Here is a 16,568-nt window from a genome sequence, read left to right as displayed (position 1 = left end):
TTTCCTTCAGAACAAAACCAAAGCTTCTGTAACTGTCTTTGGACCAAAGAAAAATTACCAAGTGCTGTGGATAAATCCTGAATTATTTCCTTTAGCCAAACCAAACAAACATGATACAAAGAGAACAAATGAGACAAAAGGGAATCCATAAAAATTACAAAGCAATATGGAGCCACTTGTGAGTTAAGATTTGATCCGTGTCCTGATAATGTAATGCCAAAGTAACTCCAATGACATCAACAGAATTACTCTGGCTTTAGACCAGCATGAATGAATTCATAATCTGGCACCGAGCATATTTTTATTAAAGCCATCAGTGCTGTTGCTACACTCCTCTGTTTCACAGATATTTTAAAGCTGTTCAGTGAGCTGTAGTTATTTCCAGGATATGGATATAGTAAAAGATACCAGCCAAAAAGCTACAGGCCAATCTTAAACTGATGCAAATTTGTATCAGTTATTGACTGACATGAGCTATGCATCTAACCTTCTGCACATTGCACATACTATTTAGGAAAAGACAGGTCTGTACACTGTTCTCATCTCCTTGCCAAAGTAGCAAACAACATAATAAGAGTGGTCAAAATTAATGCAAGGTCACTGAAGACTCACACTTGTGACTCTGAATATCCAAGTGGCACGTAGAGGGAGAATCCTGTCCTCGCTCACGCACCTAAGGCTAGCTTAACTTAAAGACCATGTTTTGCTCGGTGAGCTTATGTGATTTCCTACACTTCACGTGGCAGAAACCTGAGCTTGAATCAGAAGGTCCTTTCCCTTTTAGTCCTGTGTCCCTCAGGCAAAGAAGCTTATATAATTTCAGCGTATGAAAGCCTCGGTTCACAATAAAATTTGAAACTATGCAATATTTAGAAATTTGCTCTCTGCAATAAGGAGCCATGGCCCTGGCTGCTGCTGTGGGGAAGTGGTAGGGGGTGGAAGAGCAACGAGATTTTGGGGGGGGGGGGGGTGGAAGACAGGACAGAAAGGTAGGGGAGGGCAGTGTGGGAGGGAACTGTTAGAGTTCTGTTTTCTGCATCACAGTTGGAAGAAATAAATCCATTGTTAGCATTTTTAGAAACTGCAGAAAGGACCTGGCCTCCCAGCAGTAGGTCGGCTTTCAAAATCTCTAGGCAGCCCTGAGAGAGTCAGAGACGCCTCAGCTGTTGCTGGACAATGCTCACAACTTCTTCATCTCATCTGATCTCATCTCCCCCTGCTAAACACTCAAACAGGAAAGTTCTGTGTCACCAACTGCTGACTCCGGTTCTCTCTAATAAGCCCAGTTTGGTGAAAATCAGCCCCCAGTGGTCATTCCCTAACGTGGACTAACTGTAGCTCTTGTTGCACCATTCTCACTGTCCCTCTCTCATCTGTTCATCTTCTTATTTTCCACTGTAGTTAATCTTATAATTTGATTTCACATCCTACTTTCCTTCTAACGTGTTAATTTGTTTTGGTATCCTTCCACATGACACCTGCCACCTTTGGAAAATATCTCTGCTGTCTCAAGCAACTTCAACTGGAAGAGAAACAGAACAAGGAAGGGCTACTGATACCTGCTCCCAGCAGGCCAGGGCATGGCATTCCTGCTCTGGAAGATACAGTCTGTGGTGTGTGTGTATGCACTGATACACAGATAGATACACCTTCATACTTACCTGTATGCTGAGTCTTTCTCTTTAGAAAAGGATGGTGTTCTTGCTATAGAGAAGGGTCAAAATCCCTCAGCCACTTTAGCAGAAATTTGCAGCAAGCAGATTTATCGTGCTATGAGCAGAATTGGGCTCCAATTACTTCTGAAGTAGCTTTTAGAAAAAAAATGTATTTTAGAATAGAATACAACAGGAACACTATTATCATTATTTTCAAAATTATTCTATGAAAGCAATTCATTTCCAATTATTATTTTTTATTCCTGTCATGGTCAAACTGGCTAACATTCTTACATTGGCATAAAATCCTAGAAAGTGCTCTGCATCTCTTTACTGCCCAAATCAGTGATGTTGGTGTAAAATTAGCCTGAAAGATAAACAAAGCAGGTCTTCTATTTATTGAGAAGTCACAAAGTAGTCCTTATAAGTAGGCAAATGTGATACAATCAGTAAAAATATTTGTTAGCTGGTATATGAAAACAAAAATTTGCTAGCCATATTGCACTACAGCATCCTGAGCATTAAGTTGAAAGTCAAATTAATGTTCTAAAATGGTTTCAATATACAAATCACTAAACAAAACAAGCCTCACAAGAGGAAGGAGAAAATAATTTGGTAGAAGTTATTAGCGATTTATTTCTTCAGTATGAATTTCCTAGTGGTTGCCTATTCACTTTATATTAAAAAATATAGAGAGATTAAAAAATTACAGTGCACTGTGGGAAATACATTCTGGAACAAAAATGGTTTTAAAAATCAAAATAAAGAAGGTTCTTCTGAAGCCAAAGGAAAATTTCCACGTCCCCAACAGGACTATAACTGATGACAAAGAATGGTAATGCCCCCGCCTGTGCAATCCATCCTATTCAGTGTCCTTGGCATAGGTGATGAGATAACATGTAGGGTGCCAAAAATTCAGTAACGCTATATGCTAAAATTAAAGGAATAACTGGCAAAAGAAAATCTCTCATCATTTTTTCTACGTTTTCCCCTTCATTGGCGTAAGAAAAGACAATAGAATAATGACCACTTGGCGAATAAAGTGGTCTATAGCTTCTTATATGGCAAAATAATCAGAAAAGTTCAACGTCAAAGAGTCTGCTCCACGGAGGACGACATCAATCCAGAGTTCTAAGGGAAGAGAAAACCTTTGCTGCTTAGACAGATATTAAAACTTCCTGGAATCTGAAATATATATCCTCTATTAAAACAGTCATTCGTGCTTTTCAGAAGAATTGTCTCCTACAGTAGCTCTTAGATGAAACCAGGACAATTGAAAACATCTGTAAAAGATGGATACTTTTGATATCATGACCTATAAGAGCTTGATAAGTCAATAAAACTTTCAGAGTCCACTCAGGAGATGAAACTCCTGGTGAGATACAGTGAGACAAGAAAAAATATTTTTGCAATAATAGAAGATAGAATTTTCAGATGTGTAAGTCATCTGAAGGGTTCTCATCTCTGTTTAAAGGACTCTATTAAATAAGAAACTAAAAAAAAAGAGATCAGAGCTTGGCCTTTTAGCATAAGGGCTCCTGTGAGCAGTTTGGCACCACTCTCGTGGCTTGATCGAAGGAAAGATGCCTAAGTCTCTATGTTTCACTGCATCTCCCATGCCAAGAATGACTTTTTGGGGCCACACGGGACACTGACTAAAGCAGCTGCAGAATCAACTAACTCATGACAGACACTGACCAGTTCTCAGGACTGTAAGTCAAAAAGATAGAACAAAGTTATCCTTTTTCCACTCCCTTCTATCGATATTACGGGAAAACTGCTTTTATCTCTTAGCAGTAAAGATTCTAAGACACATGGATGAATGGATCTGATTCCACCAGCACAGTACACTAGCACTAGTATGCATGTAAATTAGAGTTAATTATAACACATTCAATCTTTCAGTATAAATCATATCTTGCGAGGCCAAAAAAGTTATTTCATCGAAAGTAAAGGTGCCTTTCTTTCAATTACAAACTCAAATTATGCATTTGGAAAATTGAAAAACCTTATAAGCCCAGTTATTCTCTACTGACTACCAAATTTTAAAAGATCATTAACTGGAACAGATAAAACAAGATTAATTTAGATCACATTATATCAGTAATGGCTCATAAACATTTCTGCAGGCCCAAATTTTATCCCAGAAACAAAGCAAGTGCTGCACTGGCAGAGATCAAAGGTTCTTCCTGTTTGGAGCTCTGGCTCTGACTGCAGCATATGCCAGATACCTTAGGGGAAATTTGTATGTGACACCATGACAACTGTGTGCCCTTCAGGATAGAAGAAGAACTTGTTTCTCCAGTGGTCCTGGGAGTGATACTGTCTATCATCATCAGTTAGAATAAATCTGGCATCATTTTTCTCCACCCTCCCTGTTCGAATGAAGCAACAAACATCCACAGAAGGACATCCACATGTTAAATGCCACAGAATATGTTTACCAATATATGTAGTTTATTAATATATAAGTATCTTATGTGTCTTCTAATAAAAATGAATATTTTCTTTATTTGTTTAAAAAATTATGCTACTAATTTTAAATAGGCCCATTTTCTTTTTTCTTTTCAGACTGCACGATTGTTCAGTCTTTTTCAAAAATATGTGCCACCTTTCTACAGAAACTGGCTACTTCAATTCTACACTTCCAGTTCTTATCTTGTTTCTAGCTATTCTATGTGACTTTTGATTGTGTTGCATGCTCTATATCTTGCTGTTCTACTCCTTTCTGAAATACCAATGCCAGCTTTATTAAATTTGCTGTGACACCAATCCTACACAGACGTATTTGGGCCCCAGTCTGATCTCCTTGATGCCAGTGGGAAAATATTTGTCCTCCAAGTTAATAAATGAATGTTGGCCAGGCAATATGCTTGTCAGGTCAATAAAGAGAAAGTAATGGTCCATCTGTTAAATTTAGACTAGTAATACAAAGCAAATTCTAACAATTTTCCAGGTAACTCACTTCTCGCCTGCTTCTATCTCCTGCCCTGCAGTTAGCGACTTCCCACCACAAGCCCTTTCTTCTGGGGCAAAACAGGCTGCCTAAGCAGGGTTAAGTCCAAACCCTCGCAAAACAAACTAGTCAGATAAAACCCACCTTCTGACAGGTTGTAAGGACACATAGTGACTGACACAGCCTCAGATAGTGACAACCCTCCCCCCCCCCCCAACCTTTTACCCATGAATGTCCTACTAAGAATTTGGCTTATTAGGTACAAATATAAACAACACCAGAGGCAGTCCTGCACACCACCAAAACCAGGTTAAAATGTTAACTGAAATGTTTAATCTGCATTGCTGGCCAATTACCTATCTGATAGGTTAGATTTACTTTTATAACTATGTCAGCATATTTTGCCTGTGACTATTTAACCTATGCTACTGCATCTATTTTATTTTCTATATATTAGCCTGCTTTTAATCCATGACAAGACCTTATCTATTACTCTGTGGTTATTAAGCTTAGTAACAACCTCCTGTAAGAACTTCATCAAACCCTTTCAAAAAAGAAAAATTATGTCCATTTGCTCTTCTTTATGCACTAGTTTCAAGATACTTTCAAAGACCGTTGTAAGTAAGTAAGTTAGAGAAACACAATTTTTAGCAACTGGATGTGTTCTGGTTTTCATTTTACTATCCGCCACTACTCAGCAAAGATTTTGTGAGCTGTGCTTTCCCCATCCTGAATGCATATGCTGTGGATTGCAGGTGGGTGATGGTGTAGGAGGACCTGAGAGTATATATCATGAAAAGCTTAACTGCTGGCCAAAGATTGTTATTTTTCACTGCCTCTCACACAGGAGAGGCCAAAAGAGGATTCCTTGGGCTCCAGCTGAGACACTTGGTTTAAATTGTTAGACCCCTGCATTTTTTTATTTGGGGGAAATTCTCCATTTTCCCAATGAAACTACATGGCCACACTTGGATTGCTATGAAGAAGTCTCTCTGAGCAGAAATGAGCCCACCTTTTTCCATGTCCTGCTGCCACCGAAGCCTGCCTATGGCCTGGCTGCTCGAGCAGGCTGATGTACCAAGATGTTGAATTAAAACAAGGCAACAAGGGATTGCAAAGAGGGTCAAGTGACTTCCCAGCCTTGTCCTTTCTTTCTCATACACAGTATGCTAGGTGAAAGCTGGGAAGCGAGTACAGAATCGATGTGGGCACCACAAATCACTAGCCAATGCTTAGGCTACCGTACTGAGACTGCTGCAGACCAGGTCTCTCTGTTTCCTTTCCTTCCCTTTCCTGCCTGTTAGCAACCCTGTGTTTTTTCTTGAATCACAGTCCAGGCCACTTTCGTGGTAGAGAGGAGCACATCGCTCTCCACTCATGTTAGTTATAAAATGGTTGTTCTGATTGCAGTTATACAATGGTAACACAATCGCACTGGAAATGCTATAACTGCGTTACCTTTACTCAGAGCTGGTACAGTTTCCCTTCTTTGGGCACAATACCAGGCTAATAAAAAAAGGCCCCTGGAGCATGGCCATCCACATTCATGTGCAAAAGGCTCTGAAGGTGAACTGTAAGCGCTTTTGTGCACTGCTCACCAGCAGCCGGCACAACATGGCCCAGTCCATGACCCGGCACCCCAAGTGCCCTGAGACCTGCTCCAATTGCGCTACAACAACTACTGCCAGCAGCAAGAACTGTCTGTTTTAAGCCCTGATTTTATACAACGTACTTCTTTATCCTATTTTAAAATGATTTAGAAAACCTAAAATCATACCATTCAACCAAAACCAGTAAAAACAGTGTTCAGGTATCTTTGGTAAATACAGGCAAGAGTCTGTGCGGACGGGAACCAACTGAAAGTTCCCCGGTGAGAGGAACGGGGACCCCACTTGAAGGATGAACAGGGTCGATGCTCCAAAAAGTACTTGCACTTTACCTCAGGGATACTGCAGAGCCACTCAGAGGCTGTGTGAACACACGGAGGTTTTATCTTGACAAACTGACTGCCTGACAGCCTCTTCGCAGAAGCCTAAATTTCATCTGAATACTAATACTGGCATTGTGTTGACTTTACAATGCAGAGTTCTCCAGCTCACGCTATCAGTTTAGCCACCGTACAAATTTCCTTCATTACTGCTGTGGCCTCGCATTCCAAAACCCTCCCTTGCAAGAAATTACATGCATTTGAACACTGACAGCAAAACAGATCTGACAAGTAAATACTCTGCCGCAGTGGGATTTGAAATCTGGACTGTGAACTTTCACCTCCAGATGATATCATATCATCATTTTCTTCACGCGAAGCTTTAAAAGTGTGCGTCCCCTCTGCAAAGCCACAAAGAGAATCACTAAGGAGTGTGAAATTTCACTTATCACTGGCTTCCAAAAGTTAAGCCAAGTACAGAGGAAAAAAAAAAATTAGTGTATGTACCTTTTCAGGAGACTGAAGATTGGAAAAATCTAAAAAAATACATTTTGAAAGATAGAGAAAAAACTACCTCACTGTCTTCTTAATTGCACTAATGAAAAGCAGGAGTACTGCCAGTGTTATTCTAAGAGTGTTAGAGTTGCTACTTCAAGTTGTAAAGCTAACATGAAAACAAAATTATATAGAATTGATACCAGCCCTATCCTCATTATGCAATGATGAGAATTTATCCTACACAACCAAATCCAAATGCAAACTCTAATTTGAGAAACCATCGAGCTTGTTATAGATGATATTTGCTGGTGCTTTATAAATATTGAATGCCTGTACCCTGGGGAGCTGGCAGCTATCACAGCAAGGAAAGCACGCAGCTGGGATGTGCTGTGTTTTGCCAATCCCGGGCTGACAAAACTTCCCTTTAGGCTCATGGGGTAGGTTTCAGCAGTTTTCAGGCTGTAATGGACTGCAGAACAGAACTATTGCTACTACTATTAAAACTGGAACTATTACTGTCCCAGCATCAGGGAAATGCAACCTACTCCCTCATGGTCCTCTCCTCTGTTGTTTCTGCAATTTAGCACCAATTCTAGGCAACAGAAGAAAACTCAGCTCTATGATGTAAGTAGGCATAATTTCCAATCTTCAGACCCTTTCTGCCATTACTCTGTGCCATTATGCTGACAAAATCCTGACAACAGTTTAACAGGCGGTGAGCTGAGCCTGAACTGTATCACACGGACCAGTACTGTCCCACGCTTTCCTCATACCCTCTTGTCTGCTTTCTCTACCGTTTTTTCTGACTCTCCTCCATGCATTTGTTCACATACACCTTCTGCATCCTCTTGTAAGCTTCAATTGCTAGCCACGGGCGTAGCAACGAGCTTTTCACTCTGCATTTCATAAGGACCTCATCCTTTTGGTGGCCTGTATGCCTGGCTGCCTCACAACCACCCGGACCCCTGAACCATGGCCTCCAGGCTGCTTCCCGATGGATTTGTTGCTCATTTGGGGCAGAGCTGTACCCCGACCGGCAGAGAGCAAATGCACATGATATAGACAACTTGTCACTGCCTTTCAGTAGGGATAAAAGGCTAAACTGCAACGCCCTGTCCCTTGGTGGGTTTGGATCTCTTTCCTCTATCCACACCCTACAGTTCCCATACTTGCAGGAACATCGTATCTCTGAGCCTGGTACCTGTCTCTCATTTTGGTTAAAATCGGCCAACATTTTAACGAATTATTGGGTAAGGGGTTGACTGGCAGACAGACAATGTGGCTGCACGAGCTGTGTATCCTCTGGAAACTAGGAAATGAAATAAGTAATTGACATCTGTATTAAAGGATTTTGCCTGAGTGGGTCTGAATAAATCCAAATGATTAATATTTGTGAAAAGAAGGAAGGAAGAAACTCATGATCCCATTTATTTTTCTTCTCCAAATATCTGCTGCCAGCACAGGTGTTTCTCCTCTCTTTGTTTACTGCTGTTCATTTTTTCTTCAGGCATGCATATATTTTAAGCTGAGCTGCTCCAGAAAATTTCATAGAAGTTATGGAGTTGCCGCAGATTTTCACCAAGGTAACTGAACTCAGATGTATAAATATATATTTTCTCTTTTTATTTTGCTTGTTTTTCAGTTCTGTGCCCAGCCTTTCAGTTCTTTACATCTGCATTGCTGTATCAAGTCTCTACTTCACAGGAATATTCCTCAAAGTCCTTGTTCCTTGAAACACAATATTTTCTTTAAAAGGCAGAAATGACTTTGTGGTCTGACACTGGAATACCTGAGGGATTTCTACTGAACTTACTGTGTGAATGTTGACAGAATCAGCAGGGGACAAACAGAAGCTTTACTCTTCTAAACAGGGTCACAGAAATGCCACTGTATTTATAATGGAATGTATAAACCCCAAATCCCTTTGTTCATTGTTCTGCAAGAGCTTGCTCAAACTAAACTAAACAACAACAACAAAAACACTTGTGCAGCAATTCTGTTAGATTATACCAACAACAGAGGAAAAAATGAATATGCTAGTCACAGTCTATAGCAGTACTTCTCCAGAATTCCTTGTTTTCCATGGTACTGATTTATGTCTAATGCAGAGGAATGCTTATCATGCACTAATCATGCACAGGTGCATTATTAAAGCTATACTAGAGCTAATATGCAGCAATGTCTGCAATAATAAAGCAGTCAATGGACTCTGGCTGACAAAATTGGGAAATTCACTACCTGTGCATTTGACTTCTTATTGGCAGAGATACCACCAGTGACTATATTATCATGGGCAGCTCATGCTCCAGTTGCCACTAAAATACCCTAGTCTCATCTCCATTTAGAGTGCACTTTGAGAGAAGGGGTAAAATACACAAGTGCAGCAGAGCCACATCAAACTCTATTCCTTCTCAAGCAATTAAAAAGCAGTGCCAAGCAAAACCTGAAAGACTCAGAAAAAAATACACAGGAAGGGTGGAGAGGGGGCGAGAGGACAGGACCACGTGACTAAATAACTAAGATTAGATCAGGATAGATTTATTCCTCATTCTGACCCACTTCTCTTTGAAAGTGGGGTGAATTACTCTAGACACGTTTTAATCATCTGTGCACACACTGCGTCACGTTGCAGGCTTTCCTCAATCTTCTTTCTTCTTGGAAAGAAGACAGACACAAAAAAATGAAAGGAAATGTATGCTACCCCCCTCTTTCTCAGAGAAAGGTCATAGGAGATAGAGGGGTATATAAGACCTTTACCATTCATTCTTTTCTGGTGACATGCCTAAATTTGCACTTGAGATCTATGAGCACAAACAAATTGAGGACACAGAGGGCAAAGATCCAGCTTAATACAAAGAAAAAAGGGAGGAAGATACAGAAGCCAACAGTCCTACAGTTCTGAGGACTGCATTAAGGATGGGTCACATGGTAGCTCCTTCCCGTCCCTTTCTGGGTTGCCTGTATAAAAATATCTCTAACCTGTTTCTGTTGTTTTGATGCAAATAAGTTTGCATCAGAGTAATTGAGGGTATGTCAACACAGCATTTAAAGGCATAATTGTGGACTGTGTGGCTATACCCAAATTTTAAAATAGCTAGTTTATGTACTGAAAGTACTGTAGCCGTGAATGGAGTCCAACACACATCTTCTGGTAATTTTGCCAGAAAATGTAAACTACCGGAATTTTGTCCAGACTGGGTCACTGCGTAGACTCCATTGAACTGCATTTTCTTGCCAAACTCAGGGTAAGCTAGCCACAGATATTTAAAAAAAGATGTAACTCTTTATGTGGGTTATTCTAATCAGAGCGCTCTGAAACCATGCCCAGTGGTTTTAGTATTGCAGCCAACAGCAGCAAATCAAACGTTTGGGACTGCGCTGGCACTGGGGCCAACTGGGACACAACAGCCAACTGAGACAGAACAGCCACACAGAAACCTGTTACCCCTCAGCACAGGACGGCTGCATCCGTACTGCCGACTGAGAGAGCCCCGGGCCATTGCCTTCTCTCAGCCATGTCCAAGGTCTGTTGATGAGCACAAGCACGGTGACATCATGCCAGCACAGTGCTAAAGTAAGCCAGGGACCATGCTAAAGGACTGGACCTCTGATCGCCCACACTGCTTAACTGCTAGAGCACGTGTTGCCTGTTTTGGGCTACTCCACCTAGGTCTCTCCAAGATACCCAGGGACAGTTTCTCTAGTGACTGTCTCTGCTGTCCATATGAAGAGACCAGCTGGAAAAGGAGCCAAGACATCCACCCACCAGTTCCAAGAAAGCCTCTATTTTGCAGATAAGAAGCACGAAACGTGGGCTGCTTTGCTGTGTGTTATGAAGAGAGATACAGATGGTGTAAGACAGCTCACGTGGTTCAGAATAATTGAGGGGGATCTCAGGATAGACCTTACATATCAATGTAGACATATTAAACTTCCTTTGCAGATGGCACAGACTGAGGCATATAGATGGACCAGGAGCTGTTCACCCTCACCAAAGTAAAAGCCACACGCCTTTTAAATAAAAATATACACAGCTAAAATGAGGCAATCAATAAATCTTGCCACTATGTCCGTTGCTTGGGTTTGACAACGTACCTGACTGAGCTAAGATAAAATATATTGTCTCTTCAAAAATATTGCCTACATTATGGACATGAAATGATTTTAGTCTTGTTGGATACACAGAGGGAGGATTTCCTTCCTCCTTTTTGAATGACACTGGGAATATTTTGTTTTAATCAGTTAAAGTCTGATGTTGCCACAGTACAATCAGAATAAGAAGTTCTGACTATATTATACTCTTTCCCCTTTCCTAAGCCGTTTCTACATTCTAGCTGAAAATGCTTCTAGCTGTAAATTATTCCTGCATTTCAGATTTATACAGAAGTATGTATAAACCAAATGAAAAAAAATGAAAATATATTCATGCAGCTGTTTCTGCCTATCACCTTTAATCTTTCATGCACTTTAAAATATGTGCTTCCCACAAAGGGAGAGAGAGATCTATTTTTGCTTTATGTGAATATAAAAGTAATTTGTTGCCATGGCAATATTTTTCCATCCAAATGTTCTGAACACTACAGTTGCTTCAGGTTTTGGGCAAACTGTAACCATCCCAAAAAAACATGTAAAGCGTTATGCTTCAATAACCTCTTCAGTTCCATTATAATCACATCCTTCTGCTAGACATTATTAACAAAAATTAATCCAATACAGATGTGTACGTCTATACAACCTTACTCCCAGAGACCAATTTTGAAATCATTTACTTGCATCTTGCTTCATTTCAATTTGCATCAAATTTCTGTAGAATGGACTGACCCCCCCCCCAATCTCTATTCAGCGGGCCAAACTCTGAAGCCCGGAGGAGCTGTGCACGTGATTCTAAAGAAAGATCTTAACCCCCAACATGCTGTACTTCTTAAATTCCACCCCATCCCCTTGTATAATGCTCTTTAGTAGGCTTCTCAGTGATGGTAGTCCTGTTAATTTCCATAGCAACCCACTCCGCAGGAGTGGAACAGTTTGTGGAAATTTTTGGGATTCAGCCTTTGAAAACAGCAACATTACAAAGACCGGCACAAGAAGCCTCCCAGAGCCTGGGCTAGGAATCACGAGGGCACCAGATTTCCACCTTAGTTTTGACCTGGTCCTGGGTACAGTAACTTCCAGGGCTCTGTGACAATATTTCAAGCCAGAATTATGGATTATGGGATGCAAAGCACAGTGCCCGGTTGAGACTTACTGCATATTCTTATTGCAGTGTTACATAATGTTTAAATAAATCAGGCATGAAATGTATATTCCTCAAGATCTTAATTGAAAAAAAAAAACAGAACACACAGATGTTGGAAGCTTTCCACTCTCTCCCACCTACACCTTAGGAGAGATTTCACAGCATAGGGGGGATTTGTATAAATTGAGGCTGTCTGTCTTAGCCCATTGACAGTGCTCCTGGGCATGATGCCACATTAAACTCCATCAAAACCTCCATCACTGGCCACCTGGTGTTCATATGTCCTGTGAAGTTCTCCAGATGTGACCAAAGTCACTACAATTCACTACAATTCATTTGAAAAGAAAGCACTGTATGTGTGCATGCGCATTCTTACTTCTCCTGACTGGAGGAGAATTGTGTGCTACCTTTGTTATCTTGCATGCATGTCCCCCAGCCTTGGACTGCCTGTTTGTTTTGCTACCTTCTCTTTTAGCCTGTAAACTCTATGGGAATATTTAGTATATATCCCACAGGGCCTGGCAGAATGGAGCCCCAACCAGCAAAGCCTCTCTGCAAGACCACAATGCAAATACTAAATAAACATGACTGTTACATGTCAGACATCTTATTTCTTATGAAATCAAACATAGGTTTTCTTAATCCAGATGCAAATCATGGTTTAATGTTATATTTAATTTGTCACAGTTACATGTAAAGTTGACACAAAATGCAAAATAGTACTTTTTTTTGTGACATTCTGTCACAGCCAACCTGAAATGCGATACGCATTTTACACTTCAGAGTGCAACTGACTGTGGTGCAGATAGCCCACTCAAAAATGACTGCTGTAACATCCCTTCTTTCGTGCACTCATTTGCACCAGTACTGTCTGCATGAGTCTTTCACCTAGCACCAGAGAGAGTGCAAAGAAACAATACAAAACAAGCAATGTAATTGTAAGCCCATGAAAAGTGATCAGGGAGTCCCCACAAATACTTTGCTGTACATAAACTATACTTTGCTGTACATAAACTACCATCACATACTTGCCTTAAAGTGAAGCTTCATGGCCAGCTTAAGACAACCTAAAATCACATACTACTGCAAAAATGACTGTTACTGCTTTTCCCTCCTGCCCCAAGCTGTATGTTCCTGCCCACTCCCTTCTGCCAGCATTAAAGCTAGACTGAGGAGCTCATCTAGCCAAAAACGTTATTGTTCTTGTGTTTTGCCAGGTTAGCTTTCAGTCAGATCTGTTTCCAGATCTGACTGCTCATGCGACCAACCACGTAAGCCCTTGCGCAGGAGTGAAATTACCCCTTTCAATGGCATCACACATGGTGCAGATGCACGTCAGCTACTGCCTATTGTGAAAGAATACTCTCTGCGGGCTAGATTTCATATTGATAGTTTTCGCCAAGGGATAATACACAGAATAACTATCAATCAGTATGTGCCTCTTCAGGTTACTGCCAGAGAAAATGACTTACAGTAAACAATAAGACAGGCATATATTTAGATCACTGTTTTACTGATCAGGAAAGAAACTGAACCACATTAACCTATATCCCTATGGTCAAAGAGAAAATACATAAAGCAGAATATAAGGAGAGATACTCTGCCTCTGAAGCCCTGTACCTTAATCACAAGGTTACCTTTCCTTATATATACATCTTTTGTGTATGTGTGTGCACACTTACATACATATAACCTATGTTTCATAAAGATATGTGTAAAAATATAGAACACAACTATAAAAATTATTTAAAGAATAACAATGCTGTTTTTATAAGCTCTAGTAAATTACAGGAGCAATAGAGAAAATTGACAAGCAGAATGAGCACAAAAAAGTGTCATGCAGCATCATACATAGTTGGACTTGATTGCCAGTAGCAAGTTTGTTAACTGGTCTGTACACCTTGGATTAACAATAAAGAACTGTTCCATATTTTATATTGTTGACTTCTAGATGTGTTTTGACATGCCCTTTTAAAAAATGAAATTTAAACAACTTTGGTTTACCAAGATCAATAGGTGATAACTTAATATCATTGCATCAAGGCATGGTGTCTAGGACTATCATTTTGCTATTAAGTTCAACTAAACACCACTTAATAGAGAACACAAACTACTTTAAAGACAATGGAAGATCAGCTCTGGTCTTGTCACCTAAACATCACAGTCAATTTTAGAAACACTAGCTAGAAGTGAGTTTTATTGTATTGAATGGGACAGGTGATCAGGCACTGAATTCTCCTTCCTGCCTGTAACCTACTTTCTCTCTCCTCAGCCAGGCAGTTGCACAACTGGCAATGCTCCAAATGGAATGGAGATTCATAAATGCAAATACGTACGGAAATATGCAAACATTATGGATCAGTGTGTCCTGAATCACACATTTTCTTACAATATAGCAATACAGTTTCCAATACGTAATGACATCTGACAGCTCACATTCTGAACAGATTTCCTTCTGGAAGAATAATTAGTGGGGAAAACAAAGGTATGCAAGATAATGAAATGAGGTTGTTTAAATGAAAAAAAAAATGCAAGGGCAACTATAAACCTCCCCTAGTGTCCATCATGCTACAGAGGCTCCTGACCATGTTGCAGTACATGGCAGAGAAGGCCTGTTTCCCCGAATCACACACACAGGGCTTGGAGACTTGGGGAAAGGAGGGGAGCGAGCTTGCGAGCAGTGTGTGCCAATGGATCGGCAAGTGCGCAGCCTGCCCGGCCGAACTCCTCTCAAAGGCGGGAGGAGGCGACCGTAAAGGCACTCAGCAGGGCAGATACACGGCCCTCGCAGACCTCTCCGATCCAGGCCTCATTTATCATGCTGGAGGTCAGGGCTTTGCCCTTGGCGAGGTCGGGGATTTGCTCCTCCTCTCACACGGTGCAGCATCCATCACAGCGGAGCAGTAAGCGGCTTCACCAGATGGAAACGATATGCCAGGAAGATACTTTATTTCTATAAGCAAAGTACGGGGAAGGCTGATCCTCACGCCTGCACAGGTGCCCTCCGCGCCGCGGTGTCGCCACCCGCGCGGAGAGCGCAGCGCGGCGCAGCACCGGCGTAAAAACGTGACTCGCCCTTGAGGAAGTGGAGCACAAGCTGCGGCAGGGCCGGGCTGAACCAACCCGCCGGCCGCAGAGACGTGAAGGCGGCCGCGGCGCACCGCAAGCCGCCTCCCGAGGCCACCGGGCGCCCGCCCAGCCGCACGGGGGGCTCCCGGCCCCGCGGCGCCCGCCGGGACCCCGCGCCCCCCAGCGCGGCCTGGCGCCTCCCTCCCCCGCCCGCCGCCTCGGGCCAGGCCCGCCGCCCCGGCCCCGCTCGCTCAGCGGCCGATACGGAGCCGGCGCCGCCCCGTCGCCCTGCGCCCCCCTCCCGGCGCGGCCCTCGAGCACTTGCCGCTGCGCGTCCTTCGTCCGGCGGCAGCGGGGCCGCCGCGCCGCGCCATTGCCCGGCCCGCAGCAGCTCCCGCCCCGGCCGCGCCGGCAGCCGCCACCCACGTCGCACCGGCCGGGCGGCGCCCGCGCTCCCTCCCGCCCGCCCCGGCCCAGCGCGGCCCCGCTCCGCGGCGGCGGCGTCGCGCGGGTGCCCCTGGGGAGCCGGGCGAGGCTCGCCGGGCCTGGGCGGCGGGGCCGGGACCGGCCCCCTGCCCAGGCCTGGGCGGCCTCCTGCCCGGCCAAGGACGGCCCCGCGGCCGCCCGCATCCTCGCAGCCGCCTGGGGCACTGGCGGCCCTCACCACCACTGGGGAAGGTGCTCACAGAAAGCAGCCGATGAATCTGCTGATTGACACAGAAATCTGCGTTAGACTGCCTGGTGGAGCCTTGAAATGGCCCCCGTGAGGGTCTAGGTGGCCACCCTCACCGGTGTCCCTCATGCCAAAAAACCTTTGCTCAGTCCCGGCGGCACCGTGCTCCAAGGACCTGAAGGAGGAAGGGCCACAGGCTGCTCCTCTGGGTGTAAATGCTGGCCTGGCTCCTGCCCTGGCACAGATCCGAGTGCTGAGGATGCCCAAGAAGCCCCATGGCTACCTACACCTTCTGCCTGAACTGCCGGGGAGATGGTCTTCCTCCAGCTGTTCTCCACCTTCCCGCTCTGAAACTGAACTCTGAGAACAAAACCCTGCAAAAACCCCTCCCCATCCCTTTTCATATCTCTTTGAAAGGGAGGGGAAAAAAAGTCAGGACAGTATCACTATATCCCTCATCCCAACCTGCACCTGATTTCTGCCCTCCAGACTGACCTAGTCTGGAGGTTAGGGTGTAAGCGCACAGTGCAACACCACCCTGATATGGAAAGCCC

The 16,568-nt window shown here is 43.2% G+C and overlaps 1 protein-coding gene across 4 annotated transcripts in view; it reads right to left on the bottom strand.

The window, feature by feature from the left end:
• The window catches only part of LOC112982149 (probable tRNA methyltransferase 9B), a 46,554-nt gene extending 30,673 nt beyond the window's left edge, over nt 1-15,881 (bottom strand). Inside the window, exons 1-2 of one of the 4 annotated variants that reach the window (XM_026098308.2) lie at nt 1,950-4,750; nt 1,662-1,808 (exon numbers count right to left, since the gene is read on the bottom strand). The gene's annotated coding sequence lies outside the window, so the exon portion shown is untranslated. Of the gene's footprint in view, nt 1-1,661; nt 4,752-15,666 lie in introns of those variants that run through there. The other 3 variants (XM_064504932.1, XM_064504933.1, XM_064504931.1) reach the window with 3 other exon arrangements.
• Nucleotides 15,882-16,568: the final 687 nt, after the last annotated feature.

This window comes from Dromaius novaehollandiae, chromosome 1 (assembly GCF_036370855.1).
Source record: "Dromaius novaehollandiae isolate bDroNov1 chromosome 1, bDroNov1.hap1, whole genome shotgun sequence".
Classification (NCBI taxonomy): Eukaryota; Metazoa; Chordata; class Aves; order Casuariiformes; family Dromaiidae; genus Dromaius; species Dromaius novaehollandiae.
This window is presented reverse-complemented; position numbering and strand designations above follow the sequence as displayed.